Genomic DNA, 23,242 nt, shown 5'->3' with positions numbered 1-23,242 from the left:
AGCAAATGAGTAGGGCGAGAATATGAGCTATTACCTGTACAGTGTTATTATATACTTGTGTTATTTTAATGGGTTTTATCACAGCTAGTGAGTTCTAGCTTCATTCAAGTATTAGGGAGGGCAGAGGCAAGTAGAAGGTAAAATACTTAAAGATATAAAATAACATAATTTGTAAAGTTGTAACCTAAGAGAAGGTGAAAATAACTTCACTTTGAACAAGCAAAATAAATAAAAGAGCCCAAAATTATCCAAGACAAATAGAGAGCAATTAATAGAAAGGCATTCACTAATACAAATAGAAGCTGGGTCTGGAAACTTTTCCCAGGAAACCTATTAACAGTTATTTATTAAAAATTCTATATATTTTTAAATATTTCTACTGTTAAATATATGAATATTAAAAATGATGCATTATATAAAATTTATGCATAGTTTTAATTAAAAACAAATTCATTTGTTATTCTGAAAACATACAAACACCCATATATAGTAATTGATGTTTAGAAAATTATAGACCATAACTTGAAGTTAGTTCTTTAGTTTGAACTAATGTTAAATTTAAATGGAGATTGATTTTTTTGTGTGTTTTATTTCTTTTAAAAATCTCATGAAATTTTTTATTTGGTTAACTGGTTAGCTCATCTGAACTTATATTACATTTTTCAGAGAAATACACTAAATGCAAAATTCTATTTGAAACTTTTCAAAAATGTCAAGCCATAAAATCTAAAAGATGAACTAATATGAAATTTAACTCAGAGAAATGTGGATATGTCTTTTCTATGCATATATCCAGAGACAGATGTCAGAATAAACTTTAAGTTAAATTATACATAAAAGGTTTAAACTAGGGTTTTCCAAACAAAAGTGAAAGGAAAACAAGAAAACAGAGTTTTCATAGCCTCAAAATATCTGTCCCAATATATTTATTTGCAGAGGAAAGACAATAACTTTAAAGTAGACAATCTTGGAAGAAATCTTCTTAATTAATTTAAATCAATGTCGTTAGTAGTGAGGCATATTAACACGATGAAAATAACAACGATGCACTAAAAAGGACACCTCATTTTTCTGGGACCCTTTACAAAAACGCATAACCTTAGTCTGATAGTGCGGAAACATTTGAAAAATCTAGTTGGAGGAACATTCAACACAGTAACCAGTGTGCTTCAAAAGTGTCAGAGAATGAAAGAGAAGGACATACTCAAAAACTATCACAGATTGCAAAAGGCTTAGGAAAAGGAAAGCAAGCATACAATGTGGAATTCTGAATAGGATCCTGAAAGATTAAAAAAAGACAGTAGTGGAAATCTGGTGAAATTCCAATAGAGCCTTTAAAGTAGATAATGTTTCTGATAATTGTAAAACATTATGTAAGATGTTAAGTTTGGTGAAAGCTGGGTAAGAGATATATGGAAGTTCTCTGTACTATTCCCATATATTTTCTTTAGTCTGGATATAATTAAAAAGTAACAAAAAAGTTATTAGAGGTAGCACTATAGGAAAGAAAAATAGATTAGATTTTGCCAGGCATTGGTATAAGATGTGGGACTGATGACAAGTAAAATAGGAAGAAATTCCTTTAGGTGATGGAACTAGTCTGTATCTTGATTGTCTGGTGGTTAAATTGCTCTCTACATTTCACAAAACGCATAGAAAGGTAATCAAAAGAGTACAACTGATCATATGTAAAACTTAAATGAAAAAATAAAAAGAGCAAGTTGACTGGGAAACTATTTACAACAAATACAATATATAGGTATTGTTTAATATATAGTTATATAGTTTCATTACATAATATATAATAAAAATAAAAGAACTCTTAATAAAAAAGCACAGTATCCAACAGTGGTGTTGGGAAAAGTGACTAGCCACTAAAACCAGACCTCTTCCGTACACCTTATGCAAAAATCGATTCAACATGGGCTAAAGACTTAAACATAAGACAAACCATACAAATCCTAGAATACCCGGGCAATACCATTCAGGACACAGGCATGAGCAAAGACTTCATGTCTAAAACACCAAAAGCAATGGCAACGAAAGCCAAAATTGACAAATGGGATCTAATTAAACTAAAGAGTTTTTGCACAGCAAAAGAAACTATTATCACAGTGAACAGGTAATCTACAGAACAGGAGATAATTTTTGCAATCTATCCATCTGACAAAGGGCTAGTATTCAGAATCTACAAAGTACATAAACACATTTATAAGAAAAAAAAAAACCCATCAAAAGGTGGGCAAAGGATATGAACAGACATTTCTCAAAATAAGACATTTATAAAGCCAACAAACATGAAAAAATTCTCATCCTCACCAGTCATTAGGGAAAGGAAAATCAAAATCACAATGCGATACAATCTCATGCCAGTTAGAATGACGATCATTAAAAAGTCAGGAAACAACAAATGCTGGAGAGGATGTAGAGAAATAGGAATGCTTTTACACTGTTGTTGGGAGTGTAAATTAGTTCAACCATTGTGAGAGACAGTGTGGAGATTCCTCAAGGATCTAGAACTAGAAATACCATTTGATCCAGCAATCCCATTACTAGCTATATACCCAAAGGATTATAAACCATTATACTATAAAGACACATGCACACATATGTTTATTGCGGCACTATTCACAATAGCAAAGACTTGGAACCAACCCAAATGTCCATCAATAATAGACTGGAAAATGGGGCACACATACACCATGGAATACTATGCAGCCATAAAAAGGTTGAGTTCATGCCCTTGGCAGGGACATGGATGAAGCTGGAAACCATTATTCTCAGCAAACTATCACAAGAGCAGAAAAACAAACAGCACATTTTCTCACTCATAATTGAGAGCTGAACAAGGAGAACACATGGACACAGGGAGGGGAACATCACACACCTGGGGACTGTTAGGGGATGGGGGGCTAGGGAAGAGATAGCATTAGGGGAGATACCTAATATAGGTGATGGGTTAATGAGTGCAGCAAATCACCATGGCACGTGTGTATCTATGTACCAAAATTGCACACTCTGCACACGTACCCCAGAAAATGAAGTATAATAATAAAAAAAGAAAAAGACAACCATATGTTGTCTACTAGTAAAAAAATAATAAAGTTTAAATCTCCCCAAAATCTCTGTATTTCTTGTAAGTCTTGTGAAGTACTGTCTCAGGATAAATGTCACTGTATTCAAATAAAATTGTCCCATTCATAATCCATAAAGATTTATTATTAACTCCAATCGTATTCAAATCTCAACCATCTGAAATGGTTGTTATGTCTGTTTTGCTGGAGGCTTCATTAGGTCAGAAATTTAAACCTTCAGAGAATTTTCTTGAGTTAAAATATCACACATCCTCTCCCCAGAGTAGAAACTATGTAATGAAAAACAATTATGTCTTACTCGGTAAATGAAAAAGGAAAGAAATTACCTTATCATGTAGGTCAGTGTTTCTCATAGTGGGGTTTGAGGAGCAGCAGCAACACCTCAGAATTTTTTAAAAATGGAAATTCCCATTCCCACTCCAGACCTGTAGAATCAGAGGCTCTGAGAATGAGGTCTTGTAATCTGTGTTTTAACAAGATCCTCCAGGTGATTCTAATGCATGCTCCAGTTTGAGAACTCCTCATGTAGGATAATACTGAGGGGATGTGGACGTTTTGAAGCAATTGACAAGTCTTCAGAAGCTCTATAAAATCTTATGAGTTCATCCGTTAAGTTTTTGAGCCCTACTCAACCCAGGATGCCCAGCTGGCCCCTCCTCTCAGTCTCCCCTCTAAACGGAACATCCCAACTGCTGATGGGAACTGGGTGGCGGTCGTTCTGGCTACTTCCTGCTGGTTAGGGGTGAAGAAGGGGCCCTGCAGTTGTGGTGTCCTCCAGAGGGGAACTTTTTAGGCCAGTCAAGGGACCAGCGGGTTGATCCAGGGGTCCTCGGTAGAAGCCATGAGTTGAGCCATTTGAGGTTATATTTGTAAGACCATTTGTAGTTTGACTGCCTCGATCCTGGAGGAAACACATTTGACAAAGAGGTTAAAAATGCAAGGCCTGCCGGGCGCGGTGGCTCACGCCTGTAATCCCAGCTCTCAGGGAGGCAGAGGCGGGAGGATAGCTTGAGCCCAGGAGTTCGAGACCTGCCTGGGTAATACAGCGAGACCCCGTTCTCCACAAAAAGGAAAAAAAAAAAAAAAAAAATGCAAGGCCTAACGGCAAGTAATAGGAGGATGACTATCACAGGGCCTAGAAAGCGGAGGAGCCAAGGTATCCATTGCTTATACATATTCCAGGGTCCTGAGTGTTCAAGCTCCTTTTTCCTCTTTTAAATGTTTAACAATATCCTATAATTCTTTGTGAATTTCAGGCCTTAAGGGATATTGCCTTTGATAAGGAAAAGTGGTGGGGTCTTTTAGCCTGATTTGAACTGGATGGGCGTTCTTTGCACTTTTGAATTGTCCCTCTGAGGCCGAGACTTCAGAGTTGATTTCTTCTTCAAGTAGGGGACAACAAATGGGTAATTTGTTCCCCATATTCGTGTAAATAATAGCCCCAGCTTTAGCTAATATGTCCCTTCCTAATAAGGGTGTGGGCATAACAAGAAAGGCATGTGAAAAGAGCAAGTCTCCCAGTTGCAGCTGAGGAGACAAGGGAAATACCTGGTTACAGACTGTCCTAAGATTCCTCGGATAGTAACAGACTTTGAGGACAGTCGTCTGGGGCAGGAGATTAAAACTGAGAAGGCCGCGCCATTGTTCAGGAGGAAGTCCACTTCCTGGCCTTCAAGGATCAAACTTACCCGGGGCTCTGTCAGGGTGAGAGCATGAGCCGGCGCTTGCCCTGGGCACCCTCAGTCCTATTGCTGAATCATCTGGTTGGGTGTTTCTGTCCCAGGGGGCCTTTGTCCTCTGGGGCAGTGCACCTTCCAGTGATTGCCTTGGCATATTGGACATGGGCAAGGGGGCGGTTTGTTTCTGGTTGGACAATCTTTCTTAAAGTGTCCTTGCAAACTGCACTGACAACAAGCTTTACTAGGGAATTTGCTTCCTCCTCTTTTGGTTCCCTCTGAATCACCAAGGTCTGCCTGTCTGAGGGCCATGACTAAGGCTGCAGCTTTCCTCTTATCTCACTTTTCTCTTTCGGCCTGTTCCTCTTGGTCCCTGTTATAGAACACGGAGGTTGCCAGATTTAATAATGTCTCCAAATTTTGTTCTGGGCCTAAGGCAGACTTTTAGAGTTTTCTCCTAATGTCAACCGCTGTTTGGGTGATAAATTTATCCTCTAAAATGAGTTGGCATTTTACAGAATCTGGAGTTAGGTGTGCTTCCTTAGGGCCTCCCTTAGCCTTTATAGAAAAGCGGAGGGGTTTTCCTATTTTCCCCTGTGTTAATTGTGGATAGCATTGAGTAGTTCATAGGCTTTTTCCTATTCTTCCTCAACCCTTCTAAAATGCAAGTTAGCAAATGCCTGCGGCTCCAATCTCCATGATCTGGGTCAGTATCCCAGTGAGGATCTACACTGGGGACTGCCTGTTGCCCTTTGGGGAATTCTTCCCTCCCCTCCAGGGCCATTCGACCATTTACCTGACTAAGATACCACAGATATTCAGATTTCCAGGCTGCTGCTAAAGCTGCTCCTTTTTCAGTAGGACTTAAGGTCTGATCAAGAAGTAACATGTTATCTCTCCATGTTAGATCAAAGGGCTGCCCCAACCCTTGCAGGAAATTTATATAGTTACCAGGATCATCTGAGAATTTCCCCAAATCTGCCTTTATTTATTTTAAATCTGAGAGTGAGAAGAGGGCATGCATGTGAATGGGCCCAAATTCACCTCCCACTGCTTGTAAGGGATATAGTATGGGTGCCAGGCTCACGGAGTTTATGTTCTCTTTCCGGGGTGCCTTTAACACTTTGGTGGGGCCAGATGGAGGAGAATCAGTGGGGGAGAAGAGTGGGGCTAAGGAAAGAGGCCCTGGGTATGGAGGTAATGGTGGGCCTCTGTCATTTGGGCAAAGCTTGCAGGCTTGGCACAGGGCAGTATTGTCATGAAGGGCAAAGAAAGCCTGTACATAAGGGACTTCACTCCATTTACCTTCCTGTTACAGAAACGATCCAGTTGTAGAATGATGTTACAATTAATACTTCCCTCAGGGAGCCAAGTTTCTCCATTTTGTAAGGAATACTGTGGTGAGGCAGTGGTACAGAAGAAAATCAGTCACTTGTGTTTTAAGGTTGCAGGGTCGAATTTGTCCCAGTAATTCAGGATACATCTTAAGGGAGTGTCCAGTTTTGAAGGTGTGGTGCCCATCTGGAATTTTAAACACAGGGATGCCCACACCCCTGGTTAGTCCTGGGACTCATCTTCCCTTAGGGCATCCTATAAGGGTCAGGTCCAATTGTGCTGAAAGCTCATGTCCACTTTTCCTGAGTTCTCCATCTACATGATTTAACCATGCTTACCGGTGGGATGGAAACTTCCCTTGACCCTGCTGTGTGCCCACTGACCACTAAATGGGGCACAAGGACTGTTGGATTTATTACAGTCCTTCTGCCAACGGCTCCTACCTGTTCCAGGGTTGCAAGGCCTGGGTCGGGGGCACCACTGATGCTTACATGCTAAGGCCCAATTTACGTGGGCCTGGTCATAACCTTCAAGGAGAAATCTCTGAATTAGTGACAGGAGGCTTAGTAAGCTTAAAGGGGGTGGTGGATGTCCTCTAGGCCAGGGTTGAGAGAACAGCTGCTGTACAATTCTGTCCCCACTTGCCATCAAAGGAATAAGCCCTCCTCTCAAAGCCGTACCAGTATCCTGCGTCCCAACTAACTATATTTTCTTCCCTCCAATACCAATTTCTGAATGGTTGAAACAACAATTCAATGGCTCTAAGACCTGTGCCTATGCACCAGAGATTGTACTTGAGGGGCCCGAAGGAAGGGGAATTTTTATCTGGGGAGCAATTGAGGAAATGCCCTAAGGCTTGTACTATTCACATGAAAATTACAGACCTGTCTTTAAATTGTCCTGATGTGGGGGATCATACACTATGGTGGGGAACTGGCCCTTCAAAAGAGCCATCAAGTGGTTACACCTGACTAAATCCTAGAGGGCACCATGAACAGGGATCTTCTGGGTGCCACCCCAAGAATTTAAGACTTCTGAAAAGGGAATCTTGATCCTGCCTAGTGGAAATAACCTTGCTTGCAAGATGAGCAAAGAAGTCTAGCTGGCGGACATTAGGACTCAGGAGGCAGGAGTCAGAAGATGTGGCTGTCTCATGCTCAGTAACCGGTGCAGGAGGAGCCTCTGGTGGGTCCATGGTCTCAACCAGGATATCTGGGAGACTAAGACATCCACCGAGCACTCCCAGGTGCAATTCGGCACCACCACGGAAAGTGAAAGAGTTGAAAGTAGTTCCAGGCCAACCAACACTCCGAACTCCGAAGGGTCAGGGGTTTCTTACACAGCCCTTTTCCAGACAGCCTGACACCCATGTCTTTAGTCCGGCAGCTGTGCTAATTGCCTGTAAGTGGTTGACAGGAGCCCAGTTTAGCCTCTGAATTCTAAGGAAGGACAGAACAGAACAGGAAGCGAAAGAGGTCCAATCATACTCACCGCGTGACAATCTAGATGCCTTTCCTGGAGACTCTTGGCTGGCTCACCAAAATGTAACACCTAAGGTTCTTGCCTAGCCACACCAAAGAATTGGTGTGGCAGGTGACCTTGGTGAGTGATAGAGACACGGACCAATAGAGAGAAAAAGTTATAGGCTTTATTGAGCAAGTGAAACTACAAAGCTTCCACAGTGTGGAAGGGGTCCTGAATGGGTAGCCACTGTTGGTTTTCAGTGATTGCCTTTTATATTCTTTAAGGCGGGAAATACTTGCCGCAGGAAGGTGTTACCAGAGTGAGGAAGGTAGTAAATTATTTTGTGACATGTCTTAGATTTTCAGGAAAACCAGAATTGCGTCTTACGTTTTATTTACTTTATGACCTTGCAGCGGCATGGCAAAGGAGGCAGGCTCTCACAGGATGTTACAAAGTATGTTTACAAGGAATTGGAATTGGAGTATTGATAAGGTCCGCTGGTCACAGAAAAACGGGCAGTTAACATTTCTTTTAGTTTTGGGGAAGGGGGAAGAGAGAGAGGGAGAGAGGACAAAGGGAAACTTACAGCAAAATTTTTGCTGTTTACAGCTTTCTTGGGGAAGAAAACACATGCACAAATCCTGGTGTTAGGAATATTTTAAGCATATATCTTCAATATTACTCATCCAGGACCGAAGTAAGTCCTGATGCAGAAAATGAGTGAGCTTCACAGCTTTCTGAGCCCCTACTCAACCCAGGAAGCCCAGCTGGCCCCTCTTTTCTATGAGATCTTAAACTTAAGAACCCTTAGAAGTAAGTATTCTTCAGGTTAAAGACAGTAAACCAAGACCTTCAAATCAATAAAATGTTGGCACAAAATCGAAAGATTCGATCTATAATGACAGAAATAGAATATTGTTTTGAGATCTTACTATCCTTCTTTCTTCTTACTTTGTTATACATATAACTTGTAACTTTATTTAAATGAACCTTACCAATTGTCCTAGAAGGATTTTTTAAAATATTACTCCATTTATATCATTACCACATTCTTGACCCTCCTATCCTTTCTCACATTTAAATATATCATTCACGTGTGCATTTCTCTGAATCTTTTTGATGATTAGATCTATCTGCTACAACTTAAGCTCCTAATAAATACCTAATTGAAATTTCATTAAATATTACAGAGGAAATATTCACTTCAACTAGTTCATTTTATAATATAATTATTCTTGTATAGTAACTCCAACCTTCAATCTTCTAAAAATCAGGCTCTCACCACAAATTACTAGAATGCCTCTGTAGAAACCGTTTCACCCTGTGGGCATAACTGAGTTCACCAGGGTGAACAATGGATATAGGAGCTATTCTCACCACAGTAGTCAGTCTGTTTGTTCTTTTCAAACGTTCTTCAGACTGCTTCTCAGGAATTATTCATTTCTATTAAGAGAATTCCACTAATCTCAAAGGATGGATAATTGGCTTATTCCTGATGTGATAAATTGGACAATATGTTCCACACCAGGGTTTAATTCTTAAGTGGAAAGCAGACTTTCAATCAACTACTTTATGTACTCTGTCTTGTATTTATGATGCACTTACTAGAAATTTCAATATATAAAAATCTGTATCTCTCCAGAGAACCATGTTTCCTTGGGAATTATACCTGGAAATCTGAAAAATAAGGAAAGCACAGACAACTCAGGATTGCTTTCTAAAAGAGAATAGATTTTCTTCATGTGCACTTTTGGGTTGCTATTCCAACAACAAGTATATAAGCAACAATAAAAACTGATCAAGATTTTATCATTGAATTTCAAAGAAGTAAAAAACAACTATTGATTTTGCTGTAGGGGCCAAGCTTATATTCATTAACCAGGATCCAATCACAGCCCTGGATTTATTTTTGTGGAGGCAAGAAAGGTAATAGTTCATATTTTACATTGCATCAATATAAATGTCACTGGTCGGGTGAAACAATGTACAAGTAAGCTTAAAGAAAAGTCATCTGTCTTTCTATAATTAAGTTTAATTGATCATAGACGTATTATGTTCTAAGCTTAGCAATTTAGATATATATACTCATTATTTTAGAGGAATTAATAATGACTCTGCTTCTGATCATTCTTTTTATTTCATTTGGAAATGTATTCTTTCCAGAGTCTTAAATGCTTGTATATATCCATTTTACATTGGTTTATTCCTGAGTTCATGCTACAATAATAAAAAACAACAAAAATATTCAGCATGTATTTTAGTCTAGCTAAAACCAATAATATCTGTACAAATTTTGACAGACTGTGATTTTCTGTTGATGTGTAATTTACATACAGTAATATTTAACCTTTCAAGTACAAATCAATGTTTTTAGTGTATTTGCAAAGATGTGCAACTATTACCACTAAACAATTCTAGAATATTTTCTATTTGTGTATTATTTACTATATCTTCTTTGGAGGAATATCTATTCAGATTCTTTGCCAATTATTAAATTTGGTTGTATCTTTAATATGGAATTATGGATGTTCTTTCTAACTTCTGGATAAAGATATCTTTTATAGATATGTGATTTCAAATATTTTTCCCCATTCTGTCAATGCCTCTTTAAATTTTCATTATAGTGTCCATTGAGATACAGTTTTAATTTTAATATTGATTTTGTAATTTGTCTTTTCTCATTTCCTTGATAATGAAGTCCAATTTATTTTTTTTTCACTGATGTTTTTGTTGTTATATCTAAGAAATTTTAGCCTAATCCAAGATCATAAATATTTTCTTGTAGGAGATTTTTTAATTTTAATTTTTATATTTAATTTTATGATCCATTTTTAGTTACTTTTTGTGTATAATGGGAAACAAAGATCTATCTTCATGGTTTTGCATGTAGGTATCTAGTTTTATTCCAGAACCATTTGTTAAAAAGACTACTTTATCCCCCATTGAATTAACTTGGCAACCTTGTTGAAAATCAATTGACCATAAAATGATGGGTTAATTTATGGGCAATAAAATTCTATTTTATTGATTTATATGTCTATCTTTATGCCAGTACCACAGAGTCTTTCTTATATTAGCTTTATAATGGTAAACCCTCAAGGTTAGCCAGAGGTGGAGCTTAGGGCCTTATCAGGCCTTTCATCTAGGTTATATAATTTGTTGGAATCCAGTTTTTTATGATATTTCCTTGTACAGCTATTTCTGCAGTCAGTAATAATGATCATCCCTTTATTTTTGATTTTTGGCAATTTGTCTTTTCTCTTTTTCTTGATAATTCTAGCTAAAGGTTTATCAATTAAATTGATCTTTTAAAAAAACTAACTGCTAATATTACTGAATTTCTTATTGGTTTTCTATTTAGAATTTCTTTAAATTCTGCTTAAATTATTAATATTTCCTTTTTTTCTGCTTGCTTTGGATTTAATTTGTCATCTTATTCTGGTTTTCTAAGGTGGAAAGTTCTGTTATGGATTTGATTTTTTCTTTCTAATATATATATTTTCAGCTATAAATTTTTCCTCTAAGCATTGTTTTAATTTCCTCCCATAATTTTTAGTGTGGTATGCTTTCATTTTCCTTCATCTCAAAGTACTTTATAATTTGTCTTCTGATTTCTTATTTGACTCATTTTATTTAAAGTGTCTGGTTTATTTTCACATGTATTTAAATTTTCCATATTTCCTTCTGCTATTGATTTCTAATGCCATTAAACCAAGGTCACTGAAATTTATTTTACAATTTCAACCATTTCAAAAATATTTCCTTATTTATTTTTAATTGGCAATAATTATACTTATGGGATAGAATGTTATGATTTGATCTTTGTATACATTATAGAAAAATTTAATAAAGTTAATTAACATATCCATTATCTCACCAACTTATTATAGTTCTATGGTAAGAACATTAAAAATCCATTATTTTAGCGATTTTAAAACATTAAATACCTTATTATGAACTGTGGTCATGATGAAGTACAATTGATCATGAAAATTTATTCCTGCCATCTAACTGAAACCTTGTACACTTTGATCAATATCTTCTCTTCCCATTCCCCCTGCCAAACCACCACAACCTCTGGTAATAACTTTCTACTCTCTGCCTTTGTGAAATCGATATCTTTAGATTCCACATGTAAGTGAGATCATACATTATTTTATCTCTCTGTGTCTTGCTTATTTCACATAAGCAAGTTTACCAGTTCTATCTATGTTGTCACAAATGAAAAAATGTCATTTTTTAAAAAAAGCTGTGTAGTTTTCCATTGTGTATATATACTGCATGTAAAAAGTTTATTCACCCATTGATAGACACTTAGATTGCTCCATTCTTGGCCATTGTAAATAATGCTGCAAATAACATGAGTGTACAGATATATCTTTAACATAAAATTTTCAATTCTTTTGTATATATTCCAGAGACGGAGTTGCTAGATCATATGATAATTCTGTTTTTAGGTTTTTGAGGAAATTCTATACTAGTTTCCAAAATACTTGTACTAGTTAACATCCCCAACAGTGTATAAGGATTTCATTTACTTCAGGTACTCACCAACACTTATGTTTTGCCTTTTTTGTAACTACCATTCAAAAGAGCTTGATAAAATATCTTAGTGATTTTTATTTGCATTTACTTGATGATTAGAGACGTTGAACATTTTTTAACGTATCTGCTGACCATTCATATGTCTTCTCTTGAGAAATGTCTGGCCAGATTCTTTGCCAATTTTATAATCAGGATATTTGTTTTCTTGCTCTTACATTATTTAGTTCCTTACATATTTTAGAATTTTGTCCCTTATCAGAGATACTTAGTTTGCTATTATGTTCCCTTAATCTCTGGGTTGTCTGTTTGCTTTGTTCATTGTTTACTTTGAAGAAACTTTTTAGTTTGATGCAATCAAGTCTTAACATTTATGGAGGATTTTGTTCTGTCCTGTAGAATGTTTCATATTTATTAGAGAAGGATGTATATTCTGCTGTGTTTGTTTGACATGTTCTATAGATATCTCTTAGGTCTAAGTAGTTTATCATGTTTTGTAAATCTTCTATTTGAGTATTGATATTCTGTCCTATTCTAGCTATTATTTCAAGGTGAGCATTCAAATATACAATTATTATTATTGAAATATATGCTAATCCCTTCAATAATGTCAATTTTGCTTTCTGTGTTTTGGATCTCTGTTAGATGCACATAGGTTTATAATTGATACACCTCTTGATGTATTTACCCTATTATCATTACAATTTTCAGTCTATATTAACAATTTTTGTCCTGAAATAAAATACTGAAAACTGTTACAGCCACTGTAGCTCTATGTTGGTCATATTTACATGGTATATCTTTTTCCATTCTTTTGTTTTTAAACTATTTGTGACTTTTTTTAAAATCCCAAGTTTCCCAAGTTTCTATCCCAAGTTTCTATTGTTGCCACCTTTATGTCCATGAATATGTAGTGTTTAATTCCCACTTACAATTGGGAACATATCGCACTTGGTTTTCTGTTCCTGCATTAATTCTCTTAGGATAATGGCCTCTAGCTGCATCCATGTTGCTGCAAAGGGCATGATTGATTTCATTCTTTTTTTCTGGCTGTGTATTCCAGTGGCTGAGCCAGCAGAGAACTTATGCCTGTAAATAAGGATCAAATTTATACCTGGCTATATTGCCTGCTCCCTGTTATTACCTATAAGGATCATCTTCTGGCTTGTAGGTCACACTGCACAGCCCAGTATAAAACCTACCAGAAGAATTGCCAAAACGCAATACCCAGCAATCCCTACAGTCACACTCCCTGGGAAAGGGGAAAAGGGAAAGAAAGAAAGCAATAATATTATAGAGAAAGAAAGAACAAAAAAACTACCTGCATGAAAATAAATACAAAAAATACAAGTATCAATGTCTCTACATGAGAAGGAACCAGCACAAAAATTCTGGCACCATGAAAAATCTAACTGTACTGACACTACCAAAGGATCACATTAGATCTCCAGCAATGACCTCTAGCTAAAATGGAAACTCAGAAATGACAAATAATTTAAAGCATGGACAGCAAGGAAGCTCAACAAGATCCAAGACAATGTTGAAAATCAACACAAGGAAACCTGTAAAGTAACCCAGAAAATGAAAGAAAAGATAAGCATCTTAAAACAAAATTAACCAGAGCTTCTAAAATTGAAAAACTCATGTAAGGAATCTCAAAGTACAATTAAAAGCTTTATCAATAGACAGGACCAAGCAGAAGAAATAATTTCAAAGCTTGAATACCAAATTTTTTTTTAGCTTTTATTTTAAGTCCAGAGGCACAGGTACACATTTGTTACATAGATAAACTTTGTGTCATGAGGGTTTGTTGTAGAGATTATTTCATCACTCAAGTTTTAAGCCTAGTACTCATTAGTTGTTTTTCTTGATCCTCTCCCTCCTTTCATGTTCCACCCTCCAAAAAGGCCCTGGTGTGTGTTTTTCCTTCTATGTGAAGATCAGTATTTTGAACCAATCCAGTCAGACATACTAAATTAAGAAGAATTTTAAAAAATAAACAGTCTCCAAGAAATATGGAATTATGCAAAGTGACCAGACCTATGAATTACTGGAATTCCTGAGAGAAAAGGAGTAAAAGCAAACAACCTGGAAAACATACTTGAGGGAATAATTGAAGAAAATTTTTTCTAATCTTGCTAGAGAGGTAGACATACAGATATAAGAAATCCAGAGAACACTTGAGAGATACTATATGAAACAGACATAACCAAGGCACATAGCCACCAGACTGTCCAAAGTCAATGCTTAAGAGAAAATCTTAAAGGCAACTATTTGCGATTATGAATCTAATGTATGCCTCTTATGGATAGCATATCTTTGAATTATATTGCATTTTAAAATTCATTTTACTACTCTCTGTGTTTTAGTTGGAGTGTTTAGTTCATATATATAAATTTATGGGGTTCAAGTGTAATTTTGTTACATGCATAGATTGTAAAGTGGTGAGGTCAGGGCTTTTAAGGTATACATATAACCCTCATACTGTACATTGAATCCATTTAGTAATGTCTTATCATGCTCCACTCCCACACCCTCATTCCCCTGAGTCTCCATTGTCTAGCATTCCACAATCTACAGCCACATGTAAGCATTATTTAGTTCCCACTTAAAAGTAAGAACATGAGGTATTCACTCATATTGTTTGACTTGTTTAATCTGAGATGATGGTCTACAGTTCTATTCACGTTGCTGCAAAATAGTGATTTCATTCTTTTTATGGCTGAATAGTATTCCATTGTGTATATATACCACCTTTTCTTTAACCTATTATCCATTGATGAACACCTAAGTTGATTCCGTATCTTTGTTATTGTAAATAGTACAGCAATAAACACAATGGTACGGTTATCTATTTGCTATGTTTTCTTTTCCTTTATGTAGACACTCAGTCATAGGACTGCTAGATGAAATAGTACTTCTATTTTAATTCTTTGAGAAATCTTTATATTTTTTATAGAGGTTTCACTGGTTTACATTCACACCAACAGTGTATAAGCATTCTCTTTTCTTCGCATCCTTGCAAACATGTTATTTTTTGTTTTTCTAATAAGAGCTATTCTAACTGGTGTAAGATTATATCTCAATGTGGTTTTAATTTACATTTCTCTGATGATTAGTGACATTGAGAACTTTTTCATATACTTGTCGGTCATTTGTATATCTTCTTTTGAAAAATGTATATTCATGACCTTTGCCCATTTTTAAAATAGTATTATTTGTTTGTGCTTGTTGTTGTGTTGTTTGAGTTCTTGTAAATTCTGGATATTAGTCCCTTGTCAGATACATAGTTTGCAAGTTTGCACATATTTTCTTCCATTCTAAAAGCAGTCTGTTCACCCTGTTGATTATTTCTTTTGCTGTGCAGAAGCTTTTTAGTTTTATTAAATCTCATCTGTCTATTTTTGTTTTTGCTGCCTGTACTATTGTGGTCCTAATCATAAGTTCTTTGCCTAGACCATTGTCCAAAAGAAATTTATTTGGTTTTTCTTCTAGTATTTTTATAGTTTGATGTCTTACTTTGAACTTAATCCATCCTGAGTTGATTTTTCATAGATGGTGAGTCATAGGGGTCCAGTTGTATTCTTCTGTATATTGAAACCCAATTTTGCTAGCACCATTTATTGATAAGGTTACCTTTTCCCTGGTAAATGTTCTCGTCAATTTGGTCAAGATCAGAAGGCTGTAAATATGTGGCTTTATTTTTTAATTCTGTATTCTATTCCATTGATCTGTATGTCTAATAGGAGTACCATGCTGTTTTGGATACCATTAATTTGATAAGTCTGGTAGTGGGATGGTTCCAACTTTGTTTTTTGGTAGTGGAATGCCTCCAACTTTGTTTTTTAATTTTGATGGCTCTGGCTCTTGGGCTTTTTTATGGTTCCATATGAATTTTAGAATAGTTTTATTTTTCCTAATTGTGTGGAAAATTACATATTTTCATAGAAATTGCATTGAATCTGTAGATTGGAATGGTCATTTTAATATTATTAATTCCTCTAGGAGGATGGGATGTTTTTCCATTTGTTTGTGTCATCTACAGTTTATTTCAGCAGTTTTGTAGTTTTTGTTATAGAGATGTTTCACCTCCTATGTTAAATATATTCCTAAATATTTTTTTGTAGCTATTGTAAGTGGGATTGCCTTCTTGATTTAGTTTTCATCTGGACTGTTGTTGGTGTATAGAAACACTACTGCTTTTTTATGTTTATTTTGAGTCCTTAAACTTACCTTATCAAATCTAGGAGTTTTTTCATAGGGTATTCAGGATTTTATATTTATGGCTTCTGCATTCACAAATTCAACTAACAGCACATCAAAACTTAGGGGCAAAAAAATAAAATAGAATGCAAATGAAAGACTAAAGATAACAACTATTTACCTAGTATTTACATTGTCGTAGGTATTATGAGTAATCTGAAGGTAATATTAAAAGGGGTAACATATACATTTAGTAAATCATGTGAAGAACCAAATGTATGAGTCAATAAATTATTTAATTTATTATTATTCAAATGTATAAAGTTTGTCACCATGTTAAATAATATACTCACTCATCTAAGTTGATAATTTCATTAGTAATCCACTAGTCAGTTTATTTGCTATAATTCTCAATAAAAGTGAAAGAGAGAGTAACTGATATATCCTCACAATCATTTGATTTTTTTAGTTATAAAGTTAAATAGTTTGAATTACAAAATCAGCTTACTCAAATAACTTGGTATGTAACTAAACATAAAATTTCCAATTGCTTATTTTTTTTTTTTTTGAGGCAAAGTTTCACTGTTACCCAGGCTGGAGTTCTGTGGCTCCATCAGGGCTCACTGCAGCTTTGACCTCTCTTGGACTCAAGGGAACCTCCCACCTCAGTTTCTTGAGTAGTTGGGACCACAGGCATTCTCCACCAAGCCCGGTTAATTTTTGTTTGTTTAGTTTTGTAGAAATGGTGTTTCCTCGTGTTGCCCATGCTGGTCTCAAATTCCTGAGCTCAAGTGATCCATCTACCTTGGCCTCCTAAAGTGCTGGGATTACAGGCATGAGCCATCATGCTCAGCCTGCTCGTCATTATTTATGTCAACTTCAGTCCTAAGAATTGTGCTTTTCCTTGTGTAGGATTTACTACAAAAGGTCTTTTCTTTGGGATAAACTATTTTGTGACTTTTCTATAAAAACATAATGACACTAGGACTATAGAATATTACTCTTGTGTTGCATAGCTTCTCAATGAAAGGAAATATTGAAGATAAATAAAAACAAATTGCATAGAAGATAAATAAAATACATTATGAACCACTAGAATTGATTAAGTAATATTTATGTTGTGTTTTTTCTCTCATGACTTTCACCTGAATTTTCACAGAGCAAGTCAGAGAGAGTAATCTCATTATAATGGTATTAAAATACCACTCTTAAACACAAAATGTTTTGAAATTCTTACTTTACAATAACACTTAAAGTTAGCATTAGAAAAAGCATGGAAAAAAATCATCCTTACTGGTACCTTAAAACATCCTTTCTGCAAAAAAAGTAGCCCTGCTACCAACTAATAGATCTTTATTATCTTCAGGTTTTAGTAGTTGGGGTACAGTCATGGCAAGAATATAGATCTAAACACAAAGAATGTTATTGCTTCATCAACCATAAGAAAAGTTACTCTGCAATGTTCCTTAATGAGGCTTGCTCTATAATGTTTCTGTTTAAGTGATTGCATATACATTGAGACACACACACAAATGCACTCATCCCACACTGAACTCTCCATTATTATCTTATCTCTGTTGCTTAGGAATACTGTAGCAGATATTGGGGGTTCTCTGTAACATTTCCACTGTCCACTGATTGTGCAGCACATAGTTGAATTTGCATGCCTAGTCCCTCAGCTTCAAGACTTAAAACATTCAGGATTATCCTATGCCTTCTGCCACCATTGACTGTTTCTTATAACCCAGGCAGAAAACAAGTGATGTGTGGTGACATTTGCCTGACTACAGAAAATGATTCAGATTTGGTTCAATGCATTTGAATTTTAGAAAATTGACTTAGAACATTAAAACAGAGATTTCTTTCTTCATGATGTAATTTGTAACTTAAAGTCTGAGTCTTCTAAAATCACTCAATTCTTTGAGGGAAACCACTGGAGGATAGAGCTGACACAGAAAGGAAAGAATTTGTAGCTGATACAAAAGAAAATAATAAGAATTCTGATTAAAGAGTAAACAGCTGAAAAAGCTTTAGGAATCCTTTGCTCCTTCATTTGGTTTCAGTTGGTTTACCATTTAATCAAATTTTGATGGCTGGAGATACAATAAATTACACACGACTATTGTTTTCAATATTAACAAATCCGTGCTTAAGAACATATTATATATCCATTGTCTACATAAAACCTTTTCCTTGATTAATACACTTTGTCTAGGAGTTGAATGTTACATTTACAGTTGAATTTCACATGTCTTTAATTTCTAGTAAAAATAAAGTTTCCACCAATAAAAAATAATATGCACCTAGTAGTATTTAATGTTCACGTTAGCCAGTCATAAATAGTGTAGACAATTCAGTCGTCTGAGGTTCATCTAGCTCCTAGGACTGTTTAACTGAGTTGAAGAAATAAATGGTAGTTTTGTTCAAGAGCAAGTATTCTTCATAATGTAACTGTGACCAAGGCCCAATTCACAATTAAAAAAAAAATTATATATTAGTGTGCATTTACACTCCTATATAAATATATTTTAGTCTGTTTGATATACCAATGTATCTAATGAATTGATCATTGGTAATGTTTAAAAAATACATTATATTTTCCTTTTATTAAAAGTATGTACAAAATCACAAAATCACTGATCCATTATTTTCTTCTGCTCTTTAAAATTAATGCTGAAATAAATGTAAGTACATTCTGGTTACAGTCATTTAAATTGAAAATTATTCTGTTATTATCTTGTCAGCAAAGCTTCTCTAAATCCATATATTTCAAGTTAAAGAAGTAGGAAAAATAAGAAATGTTTACATTCAATTTTGAAAGAAGGCTATGAAGAAATTGAGTTTAAGTGCTATTCACCTGAAATGATTATGGGTGATTGGCTATGCTTGGGTGATTCATATTGTATGGTTCATTTGCTTTCTGAAATGAGGTAATTGTTCAAAGTCACCTATTTAGTTTAATAAAACTTTATTTCCTACTTACTCTGTATTGGTCACTGACATAGAAGCTATAAGAGCAGAGTGTAACAGAACCCACTCCCTGTCTTCCAAAGTCTTATATTCTTCACTGCTGGAAGGCTGTGAACTTTCACAAGTGCATGATCATTACTGACCAAGATGCTGCTCTGTTCCTATAGACTAATGGTTCCTTCTGTCCTCTGGCCCTTTAGCCTGTGGTTAAATTGTCTACCATCTCCTTCTGCTTACATAATTCTACACTATAAAATTTGTAATGATCAGTGGAGGTAAAATGTATTAAACTTTCAAAAAATTATGTATGCACATTTTTATATTGTGATTGCATGTTATATAGCCTTATTTAGGGGGTGAAAAATTTTAATTTTTAGTAATATTGGAAATTTTGCTAAATATTTGATAGTGGCATTAATTAATATATTCACTTATGTAATCATTATTTATTGGAATGGTACTTCATGGCAGACAATGGTTCTACCTGCAGTCAAATCAATTCACTGTTGATTATTTTCTTTAAAATGTAATCAAATAAGAAAAATACTTACTTTAGGAAATAAAATAGTGCAGAGGTAATGACTTGCCCTAGGAGAGTCAGATTGGATTATACAAATATTTCACACAAGGCTAGAATGTCTTATCTTAGTAAAACCACATGCATTGTACATTTTCTCTCTGATTTAAATATACCTTTGATACTTTTTGAATAATTTTAGATGCTCTTTGAAATGATGCATTTTAGAAAAGTTACATGTTTTTCCTCCATGGTTGTTCAATATTTTTAAACATACTTTATTTTTAGAGTAATTTAGTTTCACAGTAAAGTTGAGCAGAATGTATAGATATTTTCCATATACCCCTTATGCCAAATTTGTATATTCCTTTTTATTATCAATGTTCCCCACCTGAGTGATATATTTGTTAGAATCAATGAACTTACATTGACACATAATTATTGCCCAAAGTCTATAGTTTACATTATGCTTCACTCTTGATTCTGTACATTCCATGGATTTGGACAAATGTTTAATTACTTGTATCAACCATTATAGCGTCATTCAGAGTAGTTTCATTGCCTTGCTCTAAAAGTCCTCTGCTCTATCAATTCATACCTCCCTACCCAAACCCTGGCAAACACTATTATTTTTACTATCTTCATAGTTTTGCCTTTTGCATATAGATATCATATAGTTGGATTCAAACCATAAGCACCTCGTTCAGATTGAGATTTTTGGGAGGCTTGGTAATATGCATTAAGTTTTCTATATTTGTTTTCATTGCTTGAAATTGAATTTCTTTGCAATGCTAAATTGTATTCTACTTTCTTGATGTGCTACTGTTTATTTATCTATTCATTTATGGAAGAAATCTTGGTTGATTACAAGTTTTGGCAATTATGAATAAACCTGCTACAATCATCTATGTGAAGGTTTTTGTGTGGACATAAACTCTCAACTATTTTAGGTGAATACCAAGGAGCACCACTGATGGATCATATGACAAGAGCATATTTAGTTTTACAAAAAAATACTATGAAACTGGTTTTCAAAATGGCTGTATGCCTTTGCTTTCCAACCAGCAGTAAGTTACAGTTCTTGTTGCTCCACATCTTGGTTAGTATTTGGTATTGTCTGTATTCTAGATTTTAAGATTTTGTTTTTTATACATTAAGTAATATTTTTGAATGTACATTAATAAAATGCTGTTTATTATTCTACTTTGTATAATAGTATCAGCATAATTACATTTGATGACAATTTCTTGTATATTATTATTTACATTCAATTCACATATATTTATATTATTAATGAAAATACTTTTACCTAACAGTTTTAGTTATAAATTATGATTATGATCTGGCCTCTGAATGTCAATATGTACTTCTGACTGATTTCAAATGAGAATCCACTAAAATAGTAAACATTTTTAAAACTTTTGCATCACATTAATTTCTAGGAAACATGTTTACCACATAAATATATAAAATGCAAATTTTTATGGTCCCACCAACTTAAAACTAATAATTAAAATTTTCATGGACCTTTTAAAATTTGTTTTATAAAATAAAATATATAATATATAGTGCTATTATTTATTTTTATTTATTATACTTTGATGGTTTAAAATGTATTCTTTAGTATTCCAAGGCAGAATTTTTATGGTTGCAGAATATTATTTTATAAGGACACATTATAATTTTGATATTGCTTCTATATTTTGGATTATTATAATTATTTAAAATTTATTCTTAAAAGTAAACCACACTTTTGTGAACAACTTGTATGTAAATCCTTAGAGAAGAGTGTCATTTTGCCTTACTTAAAAATTATTAAGCTCAGACATGGTAGCTCATACCTGTAATCCCAACGTTTTGGGAGGCCAACGCAGGAGGATCACTTCTGGCCAGGAGTTCAAGACCAGCCTGGGCAACATAGTGAGACCACACAAAATAGTAAACTAAAAAATAAAAAATAAAAATTGAAAATGAACACATCTTTGTAAGGATCCTGAAATATATTGCCAAGCTACCCACCAGAAAGTTATATCAATTTGCATATAGCCCTAGATAAATATATTACTTAGGATAGGCTAAAATGTAAAAAACGTAACCTAAAAGTGTTCATGGTGCAAAAGAGTAAACATTTATTTTGTTGATATTCCTTTAAGTGGATTTGTGACCTCTGACTGATTATTAACCACCTGGTATCTTTCCCTTTGGCACCTACATCCAGGACACATAAAGGAAAAAGGGATAAAATAAACAATGACTGCTTTGAAAGCTTTATTCCTTTGGCATTAACTAAACAAATGTTTACAAGGAGACTTGGATATTTCGTCCTGAGTCGCTTCCAGCCTATATCTGTAAACAATGGAAAATGACAAAGATATTTAGGAACATCTAAAAGCTTTGCTCCAATCCACTTCTGGACACCATTTTATTCACAGAGGACGTATCAACACCCTCTTCACCCCTGTCCAAAAAAATGACAATTCAAATTTGCATCCTCTTACCTCATGCAGCTCAGCACCGAGTTTTACAGTCCTTTGCACAGAGATAGATGTGGCTCTTTGAAACAGGCATTTGTTTAGGTCAGAGGATACATATTCTTCAACTGCTCATTCAGCTTTTCACTCTATTGTCCAAATAATTGTGAGTTCTCTGCCACACACACACACAAAAAAAGCTTTTTAAAACATTGAAAATGTCAACACTGGGTAATATTATTAAGCTTTTACTCAGTGTTGAATGGATAAACAGCTCATTAATTAATCAGTGGTAGTTTATTTAATCATCAAAAATAATTCTTGCATATTTGTGATTATTTGCTTTTAAGTATGTATATTAGATACATTTGTCATTTGTGCTTCTTTTTTTATTGATAACCTTTTTTCTTTAATTACCGTTAAGCCTGATCTCCAATATTGAATTATTTTCATTAATTCTAAAATGAGAACATTCATAATCCTTTTCTTCTGTCTAATCTCTATTGTATTTTATTTTATTCTGTGTTTTTATTATATATTCAGGAGGCACATGTGCAGGTTTGTTATATAGGTATCTTGCAATGGTGGAGTTTGAGCTTCTAGTATACTGATCACCTCAGTTGAGGGCACAGTATCAAATATGTAGCTTCCAACACTCCCCTACTTCTCACCCTCCGTTCTTTTGGAGTCCCAGGTATTTATTGTTTTCGTCTTTATATCCATGCATACCCATGGTTTAGCTCCCACTTTTAAATGGGAACATGTGGTATTTGATTTTCTCTTTCTGAGAAAATTACTTAGGATAATGACCTCCAGCTGCATCCATGTTGCTGTGGAGGACATGACTTCACTATTTTTTATGTCTGTGTAGTATTGCAAGGTGTATGTATAATATGATATCTTTATTCAATCCACCGTTGATAGGCACCTAGGTTGATTCTATGTCTTTGCTATTGTGAATAGTGCTGC

At 34.8% G+C, this 23,242-nt stretch overlaps 1 long non-coding RNA gene across 1 annotated transcript in view; it reads left to right on the top strand.

Moving 5' to 3' along the window:
* The window catches only part of LOC111549456, a 73,311-nt gene extending 55,984 nt beyond the window's left edge, over positions 1 to 17,327 (top strand). The window contains exon 3 of the long non-coding RNA XR_002733743.1: positions 17,056 to 17,327. This is a non-coding gene — a long non-coding RNA (uncharacterized LOC111549456). The remainder of the gene's footprint in view (positions 1 to 17,055) is intronic.
* Positions 17,328 to 23,242: the final 5,915 nt, after the last annotated feature.

This window comes from Piliocolobus tephrosceles, chromosome 6, assembly GCF_002776525.5.
Source record: "Piliocolobus tephrosceles isolate RC106 chromosome 6, ASM277652v3, whole genome shotgun sequence".
Classification (NCBI taxonomy): domain Eukaryota; kingdom Metazoa; phylum Chordata; class Mammalia; order Primates; family Cercopithecidae; genus Piliocolobus; species Piliocolobus tephrosceles.
This window is presented reverse-complemented; position numbering and strand designations above follow the sequence as displayed.